At 43.1% G+C, this 13,181-nt stretch overlaps 1 protein-coding gene across 1 annotated transcript in view; it reads right to left on the bottom strand.

The window, feature by feature from the left end:
• The window catches only part of LOC311320254 (phospholipid-transporting ATPase ABCA1), a gene marked incomplete at both ends in the record, with an annotated part of 445,813 nt that overhangs the window by 254,635 nt on the left and 177,997 nt on the right, over positions 1-13,181 (bottom strand). The gene's annotated exons all lie outside the window — the stretch shown is intronic.

The following is a 13,181-nucleotide window of genomic DNA, read 5'->3' as shown; positions in this document are numbered from 1 at the left end:
AAATTCTGCCCACCTGAATATGCCATTCAGCGAATTATCTCCCACCGTACCCCTATTACCATAATGAAACAGTCAGGTGGATCTTATATAAAAAAACTGATATCCGTTCCAGTGAATATACCATCCAGGCCTACCAGTCAGGCGAGCCAGCCCTTTTCTCCGGAAGCTATTTCAATGGCGATCCTGAATGTCAGGTCCCTACCAAGCAAAACTTTTCTCATTAATGATCTTATATGTGAACGTAAATTAGACTGTATGTTCCTAACTGAAACCTGGCTAAATATAAATGGATCAGCAGCCCTCATTGAAGCCTCTCCTCCTAACTACAGCTTTTTTCAATCTATCAGAACTTTTCTCATTAATGATCTTATATGTGAACGTAAATTAGACTGTATGTTCCTAACTGAAACCTGGCTAAATATAAATGGATCAGCAGCCCTCATTGAAGCCTCTCCTCCTAACTACAGCTTTTTTCAATCTATCAGAACCATGTATAGGCCTCCCAAACAATGCCCTGCCTTCTCTACAGAATTTTCAGAACTCCTGTCCATCATCCATACAAATTATGATAAGATTATCATCATTGGAGATTTCAACATACACGTAGACACTGAGGCGGACTCGAAAGCTAGGGACTTTATCAACCTCCTAAACTCCATGGATTTTACCCAACATATCTCTGAGCCAACCCACAACCGCTGCCACACCCTTGATCTAGTGATTACTAAGGGCCTGACTATCACTGTTTCCTCTATAAGTGACCTCGCCCTCTCCGACCATTTCTGTATCTTCTTCACTGCATTGGTTCCTAAAGTCAAAAGTAGTACTGAGCGCTTTATCAAGAAACGTTATCTTACCTCCGCAGTAGCCGATAGTTTTAGAGAAATAATGACCACAAACAATTTATCAACTCCAGAAGTGGGGCCCTTAGGAACTATTGAAGACCTGGCAACCACCTTTAACACCAGAGTAAGGGCAGCCTTGGATTCTGTAGCACCTATTAAACTGAAAAGGATCACAACCAATAATAAAGCCCCATGGCGAAATGAGGAAACATATCAACTAAAGAGAACCTGCAGAAGTTCTGAGCGTATATGGCGAAAAACCAAGCTACAGGTCCACCATGATATTCTCAAAGAACATCTCTCTGCTTTTAATAAAGCAATAAGAAATGCAAGGAAAGACCACTTCTCAAAATTGATATCTATCAACCGAAATAATTCAAGAGTGCTCTTCTCAACAATTGATAGCCTAATAAACCCTGCCGTAAAAACAGCTGATAACCTGCTCTCTACCTCCAAATGTGAGGAATTTGCAGCTTACTTCAGAGATAAGATTATGAATATTAGGAGGAATATCACTCAGGAAAGGCCATGCATCCCGTTCACAGATCCTCTACCTCCATGTTATGGACATATGAGCCTGTTTACACTGATGGACACAGAAATGTTGAGAAAAGTAGTATCCAAACTCAAAACCTCCACATGCCTGCTGGATCCCATCCCCACCGATTTTTTCTAAACTAGACTCTGTATCCTATGACATTTTATCCATTGTTAATGACTCCCTATCTACAGGTGTCTTCCCACCAATACTTAAAACTGCTCTGGTGAGACCCGTACTGAAGAAAAACAACTTAGACACTTCAGTTCTTAGCAATTTTAGACCAATCTCCAACCTTCCCTTTTTGAGTAAAATTCTGGAGAAAAAAATAATTCAAACAGATTAATGATTTCCTAGCTACAAGTTGTACCCTTGACCTTTTCCAGTCCGGCTTCCGTGCCCACCATAGCACAGAGACGGCATTAGTCAAAGTTGTAAATGACCTCAGAATAAATGCTGACTCCAAAGAGCTTTCTGTTCTCGTCCTCCTGGACCTGAGTGCAGCCTTTGATACTATAGATCATGCAATCCTCATTGAAAGACTGGAAAAGTGGGTTGGCCTCTCTGGTCCAGTCCTAAATTGGCTTAAGACCTATCTAACCGGTCATGATTTCTTCATTGCCCTTGGTGAATATAGCTCAGGAAAGATCCCTATGACCTGTGGGGTGCCCCAAGGATCGATCCTAGGACCTCTACTCTTCAGCCTGTACATGCTGCCCCTTGGCAGTGTCATCAGGAGGCACAATATTAGCTACCATAGCTACGCAGATGATACTCAACTCTATATTTCCGTAACACCCAGTAACTACAGCTTGGTTGACTGCCTTGTCAAGTGTATTACAGATATAAATGTATGGATGTCACATAATTTCCTCCAACTAAACCATGACAAAACAGAAGTACTGATCATTGGAGAAAAAGCTGAAAGAGAGAAACTAGCTGCACACTTAAAAACTCTGGAAATTGACACCAATTGCCAGGCTAAAAACCTAGGTGTCATACTTGACTCAGATCTTAATTTCGAAAACCACATCAAGAATATTACAAAGACATCATTTTACCACCTAAGGAACATTGCCAAGGTGCAACCCTTTCTCTCTCAGGCTGACACCGAAAGATTAATGCATGCTTTCATCACAAGCAGGCTGGACTACTGCAATGCTCTACTATCAGGCCTACCAAAGAAGGCAATCTCTAAGCTACAAATAATACAGAATGCTGCAGCACGAGTCCTCACTAAGACTAGACGAAGGGCACACATCACACCAGCGTTAAAATCACTACACTGGTTACCAGTCAACTCTAGAATAGACTTTAAAATACTATTACTAGTCTATAAATCTCTCCACAGTCACTCACCAGAATATATTTCAGACATGCTAAAGTACATGCCAAACAGACCACTTAGATCCTCAGGCACTGAACTTTTAACAGTTCCAAAAGCCAGGACCAAGAAACATGGTGAGGCAGCTTTTAGTTTCTATGCCCCCAACCTCTGGAACACCCTACCGGAGTGCCTAAGAAGGGCCGAAACAACGGAGGTCTTCAAGCGAGACCTCAAGACGTACCTTTTCGACCTAGCCTACAATCACTAGCTAGGACCTTGAGACACAGAAAGGCAGCCTCAAACCTACCTGTGAATCCTCTGTATACATTGGTATTTATCCTGCTATGCAGTGTATGTATATCAAGTAGTGTACAGAAGCTGGTTATCCTGAAACAGGCTTGTTCTGACTGTTGTGTTGCTTCAATGACTCAGTGTGCTACTAACCGTTTTCTGTCTCCCCTAGTGCCTCTCTCTCTCCCTCCTATCCTCTAACCAGGTCAAGTGTCAGCTGCGGAGCTGTGGATATCGTAGTATTTAGTACACACGTACACAGACACACATCAGTCCACATCCGGCTTAGGCCTGGACCTGATGCTCTTAGCCTTTCTTGCTCCGAAGATTTTATTTAATGTTATTTATTGTTCTTTAAATGTTCTTAGCCATTAGACAAATATATTCCAGGAGCTTGCCCCAGGTTGCCTGTTTCAATATCTGTGTGGTCTGTATGGCTCTATGTGCTACTAACCCTGCTCTGCCTTCCCTCTGCCTTCCCTCTCCCTAGTGCCTCTCTCTCTCCCTCCTATCTTCTAACCAGGTCCAGTGGATGCCCCACTGTCACCAGCAGACCTCCCGAAGTCCGATAGATACCCCTGTGTCTGCTGTGGATGATGTAGCATGTCCGTAGAATATTCTCTCTCCTATGATGCTTTTAGCCTCTCTCACTCTGAAATGTAATTTAATGCAATGTATTGTTTTATAAATGTTCTTAGCCGGTAGACAAACACACTCCTGGAGCTTGCTCGATGGCCTTGTTGAGAGGGGTCAGGGAAGAATTTTTACAGCTCACTTATCTGGCCCCCGGGTGATTACAGTTTTTTTTGCTTCCCTCTGGAATATGTAGAGTGGGTCGTATGCCCACCTCCCTGGTTTTCTGTAAAGCGCATTGTGTTGCCTCTGGGTATGAAACGCACTATACAAATAAAGCTTTGATTGATTGATTGATAGATTTTTATGAAGAGGGAATCCTTTTTGTCGCTTGCGGTGGGGGAGTAGGTGGTATCGATCTAAGGAGTTGTAACTCAACGATAGCGATATATGATAGGTGATAGTGGTGATTTGGTATTGTCCGATCCGCGTTTCTTGGAGAAACGTTTTCCCCTTTATCCCGGGTGGTTGGTATATAGCCTAACGAGTTTAGCTTCCAACCAAGAGGCTGGTGTTAAGCCGGGCAGGCATATGCTTTTTTGCTTGTTTTAACATAGTCCTTTGTGTTCCGTGTCCCTGCACGGGGTTGTTCGTTTTGTTGTTTACTGTTTGAGCTTCGGCTCTTGTCTTGTATGTTTGGTTAAGCGTGCCTATTATCCAGGTAAGTATTGTTTACATTTTCGACACTGTTTCGACTGCCATAAATCCTAACTGCTAGGTTTCTGGTAGCTGGTCGTCTGGGAGAAAACAACTTGCCTACTCTGCTCTCCCGGTGATCCCGCCATCGAACCAGAGGGAGAACAAAGGACCAGTTGCTGGCTGCCTCCCTGCCTCCCAGCTCTGGTTTTCCGCCCCGAGCCAGAGGGACAACTAAGGACCAGTTGCTGGGTGAGTTACGTAGCGGTTTAATGTGTCTTTGTTTCTATCGAAATTGTATTCTTTTGTTTATTTCCCGCCTTGGGTTTTAACTATACGTTTCCTTTCATCGTTGGCTTTGAATTATAGGCTGTAGGCTATTGTGTTATATATGAATACCAATACTAGTTCGCTGTCTGGCCCAGCTGAGATTGTTGCGCAAAGGTTTTGGGATGATGCTTGTGTACAGTTTTCGCTATGGGCGAGATATTCTGATTTTCCCCTGTTTGGTACACTCTCGATTCTCGAGTTAGCGACTGTTAGAGCTCAGTTACAGGCGTTTGAGATGACTAAGTTAGGAAGGGAGCCTAGGAATATTATAGATTGGAATGCATTCAGGAAGTGGGAAATAGTCGCACATGAGTGTTTTTTCAAGTCAGAAAGAAGCGTAGCTGAGGAAGTTAATCAGGGAGATGAATATTCAGAGTCCCTTCCCCCTCCTAGTCATTCCGTTTTGAACTCTATCACGCCGACTCGGCACTCAGAGCTCACACATCCTTCCCAGACTATATCTGTTTCACCTGCTGTTGTAGCTGCCTCCCAACCAACAACGACCACAGGGCCGTCACATGAACAAGAATCGTAGAGGTAGAAACAGAACGGACTACAGGATGAAAAAGAGTGAGGGAAACAGATGCAGAAGCGGGAAGTTTTAGATAATTGATATTTTGTTAATTGTAAATGAAGCGATTTCATTTTAGTGTTATTTTATTTGGGTAATGCATTTTCTTTATCTCATGTCCTTCTGTGCACTTGACAGTGTAGCTGACAATGGAGATAACATGTCATGACAACATTACCTAAAAAACTGGGCCAGCAGCAGGACATACAAGGCTTTTTTCATACAGTAAGTGAGATACCTACCCAGACAGCAATAAGCTGATCTGGGCCTGATGATCTGTAGCTACTATATCTGGCTCATATCGCTCAGATCTGGCTCAGATTCTTGCTCTCTGGGTAGCTAAATAAAACGTTTTTATTTGGTCGATCATATTGTTGCCACTGTATTATTTTGTATCAATCTTATATCCCACAATGCATGATTACAAATGGGACATTGTAAAGGGAAATTAACTGGCTTCCCCATTTTGATTGGAAGTCTATGGGACTGTGCACAATGATTTCAATGGTCTAGACTAGAATTGGTACAATTTATTCAAAAGATGGAACTATTCCTTTCTAGTTGCATTTGTGACTAAAAATAGATTTGTGTGAGCAGAAGGAATCATTCATGAGCACACTGTGATATTTCAACCATTTGTGTGATTTTAGCCTATACTGACTTGATAGGCTATGTCAACATACAACTAGCTTGTAATAAAATATAATATTCCAGTTATAATCATCATCAGTCAGTCATTGTTCTTCTGGTAAAATTATATCTTGTCATAATTTCGGCACCACGCAGAGATAGGGAGAGAGAAAGACAGTGTCCTGTGGGGAGTCTGGGGACACAGATGATCAGGTAAGAAAATGGACAGTGAGACTGAAAACAGCTGGATACAATAGTTTGAACCTACAGTAAGCCTACATGTCAGCAGTCAATACAACTAGCTTTAACTTCAACCATCAATAGCGCAGGGTTGGCCGTGAGACACACAGGATCGAGCCTCGTCATACGCACACACGCCGCAATGGAATTTCACACGGCAAAAAAAATAAAATAATATATTTGTTTGTTTTTTTTACAAAATTTTGCGGCATCCCTGGACTTGTACCCATGCATGTCGCTGATTGCTATCGATTTAAACCTAATAGAGTCAGCTTGGGCAGCTCATCAAATGTTGCCCGCTCCGGATTGAATGATTAAAAAAAGGGTTGGGATGGAATGTGATTGGTGCTTGGAGACTGGGTCATCCTTTCCAGACCATACTGGCGTCAGCTCTTCCAAACGTCTTCATTGCAAGAAGCCATGGTGCTTGAACAAGGTTGGAAGGTTCATGAGACAGTTACAGTCGTAAAAAGTAAGTAATTATTTTCATATTTACAAGTTATGCTGTCACTTGTATCAGAACTTTTACCTTGCAATTATTTCACAGAGTATTGAGACAGTGGCTGTCAGTAGTGACTAGAATTTAGCTAGCTAACCACGTTAGCTCAGCTGTCACAACTAGCTAGTAATTAGCTACTTATCATTGATTTCTAGCCTAGCAAGTGCACGTCTGCATGGTGAAGGACTAGTGAAGTGAAGCATGCGAAGGTCCCAAAACTGCCAGCTAAAAGGTTTATTTTATGATGTTGTTGGTTTGATGTTTAACTATGCTAGTTGAGAAGCAGTTATCTAAATATCCTTGACATAGCCCCCTGGTCCATGGCGCACAGGAGCCTAGTCTCTCTCTCAAGATGCCTCGCCATGACACATGGCCATGACACTTCTACAAAGAATATTAAATAAATAAATGGAACTCTGTGCAAGAGTATTTGAAGCTTACACAATTTTAGCCTGTGAACCAATTAGAAGCAGCCTCAATATTTCAAAATGCCTACTGTGCTTGCGGCCTATTGTAGAGTACACAGTGCAATCTTCAAAGGTGACGGGGGTTAGCCAGTTCAAGAGGCTCAGCAGCATCGCAAAGCTGGTCCTGGTTCTGCCCCACCAGACGCAGAGCGAGTGTTTTCCATGGTGGGGCTCAACAAGACCAAGACCAGGAACAGACTGGCCCTAGATGGAACCCTGTCCTCAATCATGACCATCAGGATGGCTAACCTGGAGCCATGCTTCAAGTGGGAGCCCTCCCCAGTGCTCATCAAGGCCTCAAAGAAGGCCACAGGCCAGTACAACAAGGAGCACTCAGCTCAGTAGACCTATAGCATAGTAAAACAAAAATGGTTACAGTATATGTAACATTCTAGTTATTTAACCCTGAGCAGGATGGTATAATCCTACTACTGCTATTCAGTATTCTAAGTTCTTGTTATCCTTGTAAGATTTATGCCACGGTGTTGATGAATGTCATCTAGTCTTGTAGTTCAGTCGAGATCACTTTATTTAAAATTGACCCATTTATTAGCATGCAATAATATATACAGCGTATACATTTTTTACGCATATTAATTTTTGTGGTGTGATCTGTTCGGGGGGCCATGTGGAAAGCGGCAATCTAGATGTTCCCCCCCTCTGGGCTGCTTGGCCCACAGTGCCAGGCCGGAAGAGGGAACAGCATCTAGCCCCCTGCCTATGAGGATCAGAAGTGGATCAGAAGATCAGAGTGGGCCGCGATCGGGAAGACGCTCGGAGGTAACTCAGCCCACTAAGACCGTCAAAGAGCGCCACAGGAGGACTGCTGTACATTATAGTCCATGGCCTCCATGGGCCAGCGCTTCGTGGAGTCCAAAGGAGATACAGCCTAGTGTCTCTGCCTCCATGGTGACCGGAGGGACCGCTGGATGGCCCTTCGGAGATGTTTCGGCCCACGATCACCACGGAGCGCCACAGAGACTAAGCTAGTGTAATTCCCCGGCTTCCCCTAGCCGACGCATAGTGGAATACCAGAAGAAAGCAGCAATACCCCCGGAACAGAGAGCAACGACGACAACAGAGACGACATCGACAGAACACAGGCGGAGCAGGGGAGGAGGTGGGGCGAGCGCGCAGATACGAGCGATCAGCAGTAATGGCAGAGCGGACGCAGAGCAGAGAACGCGGAAGCAGCGAGCGCGCAGATACGAGCGATCAGCAGTAATGGCAGAGCGGACGCAGAGCAGAGAACGCGGAAGCAGCGAGCGCGCAGATACGAGCGATCAGCAGTAATGGCAAGAGTGAGCAATGACGTGTTTTGACAGCTTAAATACATGCGTTCTAGCGAGCTGAACCAATGCTTTGACAGCTGACAGTCAGCTGGTGGGTTGCGTCATACGGGGTGTGACTGATTAGCCTCTGCCGATTAGCCCGGCGTTGACATCCGTGCCTTGCCTGAAGTACGTCGGAGACTTCATTTTTGATTATTATTGAAATCTATGATTATTCTTGTCGCAATAAATATATTTGAAAAGTTGTAAAAATTAAAACGTGTTAAAATCTGAACAATATGAGTATGTAAAGACTAAATTGTATTTGTTATAATATTGACATGGAAATGTAATTAAAATAGGTTAAAATCTGAACAATACGAGTATGTGAAGACTGTCAATTCTTTTATTTTATTTTTTATAATAGTTGACATTTCAATATTGCCAAATAAATCTGCACATATTGAACCATGTCTTAGGTCATGCTACAGTAGTGTGTTTACCGCATTGTGGACAATGAGGTCTCATCAGATCCCTCTGGTGGCCAAAACTGTTGTAGGTTGAGGGGTTAGAAATTATGAAACTTGGGAAATTTTTAAATGGTCATGTTTCTTACAGTACAACTACAAATGGTGCTCAGACCTCTGCCCATGAATTAATTTTGTGGTTCTTTTTGAGCGCTTGAGAGCATCATTCTGAACCCTTCGTCCCTGTGACCTTCCCATCTCTAGAAATGGGGGTATGGCCATGAGACGTGCCGTCATCGGGGCGGAGGTAAAAATGAATAGAAATGAATGAATGAATAAAAATGAGTCTCACTCCAAGCTTTTCTGAAAAGTTGGCAACCCTGATAGAGCCCACCAAAAGAAGCAGGAAACCTTCCGGCAGGGCACGTTTAGCAAACGGCAAAAAATAATAATTGTGGTTACGCCCCTGCCATACATTATCCAATTTGTCCGATATTTCTCACTCTTCATGAAGGTTCTGTCCTGAACACATCTATGTGTCAGTATTGCGTCATACTTATAGCGCCACCTACTGGTGAAACAGGAAGTACTCATAACTCCTACATACGTTATCCGATTTACTCCAAATTGCTCATGTTTTATGAAGGTCGCATCTTGAACACATCTGTCTACAGCATTGAGTCATACTTAGGTTTGTTCTTGTTAGCTCCGGGTGACACAATTAGACTCTGGGAAACAGAAAACATTCTTAGATGGAGTACGTACAATGGTCTATGCTGTCTTTATATAATATGTGTTGAATATCACTCTATTAAGAATGCAATGTTTTGTCTTGCTGTCCCTACTTCCATGTTCCATAATTTCTTCAGCATCAGGTCTTGTAGACTTTTGAGGCGATGGAGCTTTCAGAAGTTGATAAACAATAGCTGGAAGCTGACACAGAAGTTGCCAGTTCCAAGTTTTAGGGTCAAACGATCAGGAGACTGAACTTGAATTATTCATGTTCCTGTGCCTTGTGAGGGGAGCACGGAAATGGAAACTTCAGCCAAAGGCCTTCTCTGGTTCAGCATCTCTAAATGATAAGATACAGTGACAAGATATGAGGGCTTCTTCTCTCTCTTTGGTTCATTAGCTATGGTTGAGTAAGACACCTCCGGTCAAGCTCTGGTAGAAATATGTTAATGGGCTCAAAATAGGAAGGTCATCAACACTCTCCTCACACGTGGAGAACAAAAGTGATCAGCGACTGTTTCTCTCTCTTCCAAGACGCTGACCTTTATCTCTTGATGATATATCTTCATTTAAACCGCTGTGCTATCACAATGTCCTTGCTGCGTGTGTTTAATTAGCTGTGAACGACACTACAGAACATTCCATCACTGTTCCACTCAGTCCTGTGAGAATGTCTGGACAGACTACCTGCAGGGTAATTAACATATCCAATAAGATTCCCGGCCATGCTGCTGCATTCATCAGTGTAAGACTGGATGCAATTAGAACACATAAATATGAAATAATTTAGGCGGCAGGCGCCGCCCCAGATTTCAAGGGGTTTATCTGAATCCCACTCTCCAGGCCATAGATTGTTTGAGGCGTCGGCATCATTAAGGAGGTAACCTTGAATGTCTGAGAGTGGCTAATTGCTCTGAGAGGGACATGCCACCCCGCTAATAAAATAATCAGCTGAATTGGGTGGAGATAAACAGTGGTTTAAGGTGGGGAGAGAAGAGGGGAGGTTACAAACTATCCTGTAGTTTAAGAAAAACTCAAGGCGCTGGTAGGGCAATGATCTGCATTTTCACCCTTTCTGGAATGCATATTTTCAATCAAAAGTTATCTATTGAATCATCATTATGTATAATTCCTATATATATATCAGGGTTTTTCCTGGCTCAGAATGAGGCGGAGGTGGTACCTTAAGGTCTTGGGGTCCTCCCCCAGGAAATTTGGGGCATCAAAAGCTTAATTTCCTGCATTCTGGTGCATTTTCTATGCACTAATGTGTGCTTTATTAGCTTGTCTGCCTTACTATATTAACATACATACTCTGACTTCATTGTGTTTATTTCTAAATAGCAAACAGCCTAGAACATTGTGAGGCATATCAAGGCACTGTGACTCTAATGTATGTTGGCAGGCCAAACATGTACTGTAGGCTACACAGTAGACCTGAGGTTTTATGTCAATGGATGGAGAATAGACTCCACACTCCCATAGAGAAAGCATTGTCGGTTTCTATAACTTCAGCTCAATGCATTTGTGAAGTCGAGAGCTTTGTCCCAGTCAAAATCTTGTGTTTCTGCGACCCTCCTATGTCAAGATATGGCTGTTTAGGTGTCATGGGAGGAAAACTTTGGTTTTCATCGCAACCACGAATGACACCGCATCAGTGTGTAACTAGCCAATCGTTACACAATTACGCGCTCCCAATTATATTTCAAGGACACACAGATTACGTTTATAACATAAATCAATGGAAACCAAAAAATGAGTACCTACTACTCAAAATGAGTACCTACTACTCAAAATGTGTGCAGATTGGCAGGTCTTTGTGTTTTTTTTGTCGAGAGCTGGAGGTGGCCGCCTCGTAATTCTCTATGCAGGAAAAAACATAATATATATAAAAAAGTATATTTATATATGCGCACCTGTTTGAAGACAAGCATACACTGCCCTGAATGTCAGGTGTTGTTTTGAACAGTGACTGAACGGCTCTCATGAATCACCGAAGACGGGGATAGCTCTGGCTCATGCAGGACTACCATGACTCATCTTCTTACACTTGATGATCATCACAGTCGAGTCTAGACGACCTGTCTGGAGTGGCCTGGTCCTCACCTTGTCTGACTTTCACCAGAGTTCACCTCACGCCCATCCGCTATCACATAATGATGTGTCTAAGTAAAGGAACAAGGCTTTGCCTTTAACACGTCACATATTTTGAGGAGTAGGTCTAAACCCTCAGTGTACCTGAAACGCTACATTTGATGCTAATGCTAATGGCAATGTGATGTGTGACGTTAAGCGAATCCACAGCCTCGCCAAACACGGTCCCAACATGAGACATCCGATACATGCTCTCCAGGCGCCGTACTTAGAGCACCGACAAACTGATAAAAGTGCAGCATTCACAGGAACATTCACTCTGGTCTGGTCACCACGGCCCTCTCCCTGCCCTCAGACTATTATTTCACAGCGATGGAAAATCGTACGTTCATCTCTGGATCTCGGTGAATAAATTACAGGAAGAACCCATAAGGAGGAATGGAGAGAACAGAGGAAAGGCTGAATCTATACAGCAGGAAGGTTGTCATAATTATCTTCTAGTACTACTCCCAAAGCCTGGCTATCTAACTCCTGGCTGTCGCCAGCACCTGGTCACTACATAAAACATTTTACTGAGGTAGCTAGCGAGTAGAATGAACCTGCATTCTCTGATTTGCTGCCTAGCTCAGTGTCCGAGGATCCCTCAGGATTGGTTTGTATTCAAGCACAGGGCTCTAATCTAACATTTTTCACTAGGAGCGCAACAGAAAATTTGAAATAACACATTTTTATTAGCAACACACACATTAGGCCTACTGCCAACAACAATAAACAATAACAACCTGCTCACCATAGGAGCTCTCATCCTCTCCTACTATACTATTCCCACACACTTCATCAGGTGCATTGGTCCTAATGAAGACTATACTATTCCCACACACTTCATCATGTGCATTGGTCCTATTGAAGACTATAGCCTACTATTCCCACACACTTCATCATATGCATTGGTCCTAATGAAGACTATACTATTCCCACACACTTCATCAAGTGCATTGGTCCTAATGAAGACTATACTATTCCCACATACTTCATCAGGTGCATTGGTCCTAATGAAGACTATACTATTCCCACACACTGCATCATGTCCATTGGTCCTAATGAAGACTATGGCCCAATCCCAATACCCCCCTTAGCCCTAGCCCATGGCCCTACCCTTACATTTTGCACATTTACACGTAGGGTAGTGTGTCTCATTCCTTTTAGCTTCTAGAGCTAGGGAGCATATCGAGGGCTAGTGGACGTTCAAACAGTCCTCCAAAACAAGGGTTTTCAGATGCAAAATACGATTGAATGGGCTTCATTTTCTTAATTTTGTTAACGTTACTGGCAGGGGCATTCGGCGTCTGCACAGTCATTTTTGAGTGAGTGCAGCTGAGCTGTCATCGCGCATCATCACGAGAGTTCTGCGCATTGCAGGTTGCAGTCGTGGGACTTGTAATAAAAAATAAAATAAAAAAGTTGTGGGACTTGTACTTTTGTATACGGATGCGCAAAACTTTGACTAGTTTGATCCAATTTGCATGGATTTATTTTAGGCAAAAAATGCGAGTGAAATAGTTGAAAACAGTACTCGCACAGTGTGCTCCTAAATTATTTTTTCTGATTGC

The sequence above is a fragment of the Borostomias antarcticus genome (genome assembly GCF_949987555.1).
Source record: "Borostomias antarcticus genome assembly, chromosome: 17".
In the NCBI taxonomy this organism is placed as follows: Eukaryota; Metazoa; Chordata; class Actinopteri; order Stomiiformes; family Stomiidae; genus Borostomias; species Borostomias antarcticus.
Note: the sequence above shows the minus strand (reverse complement) of the source record. Positions and strands in the feature narration are given on the sequence as shown.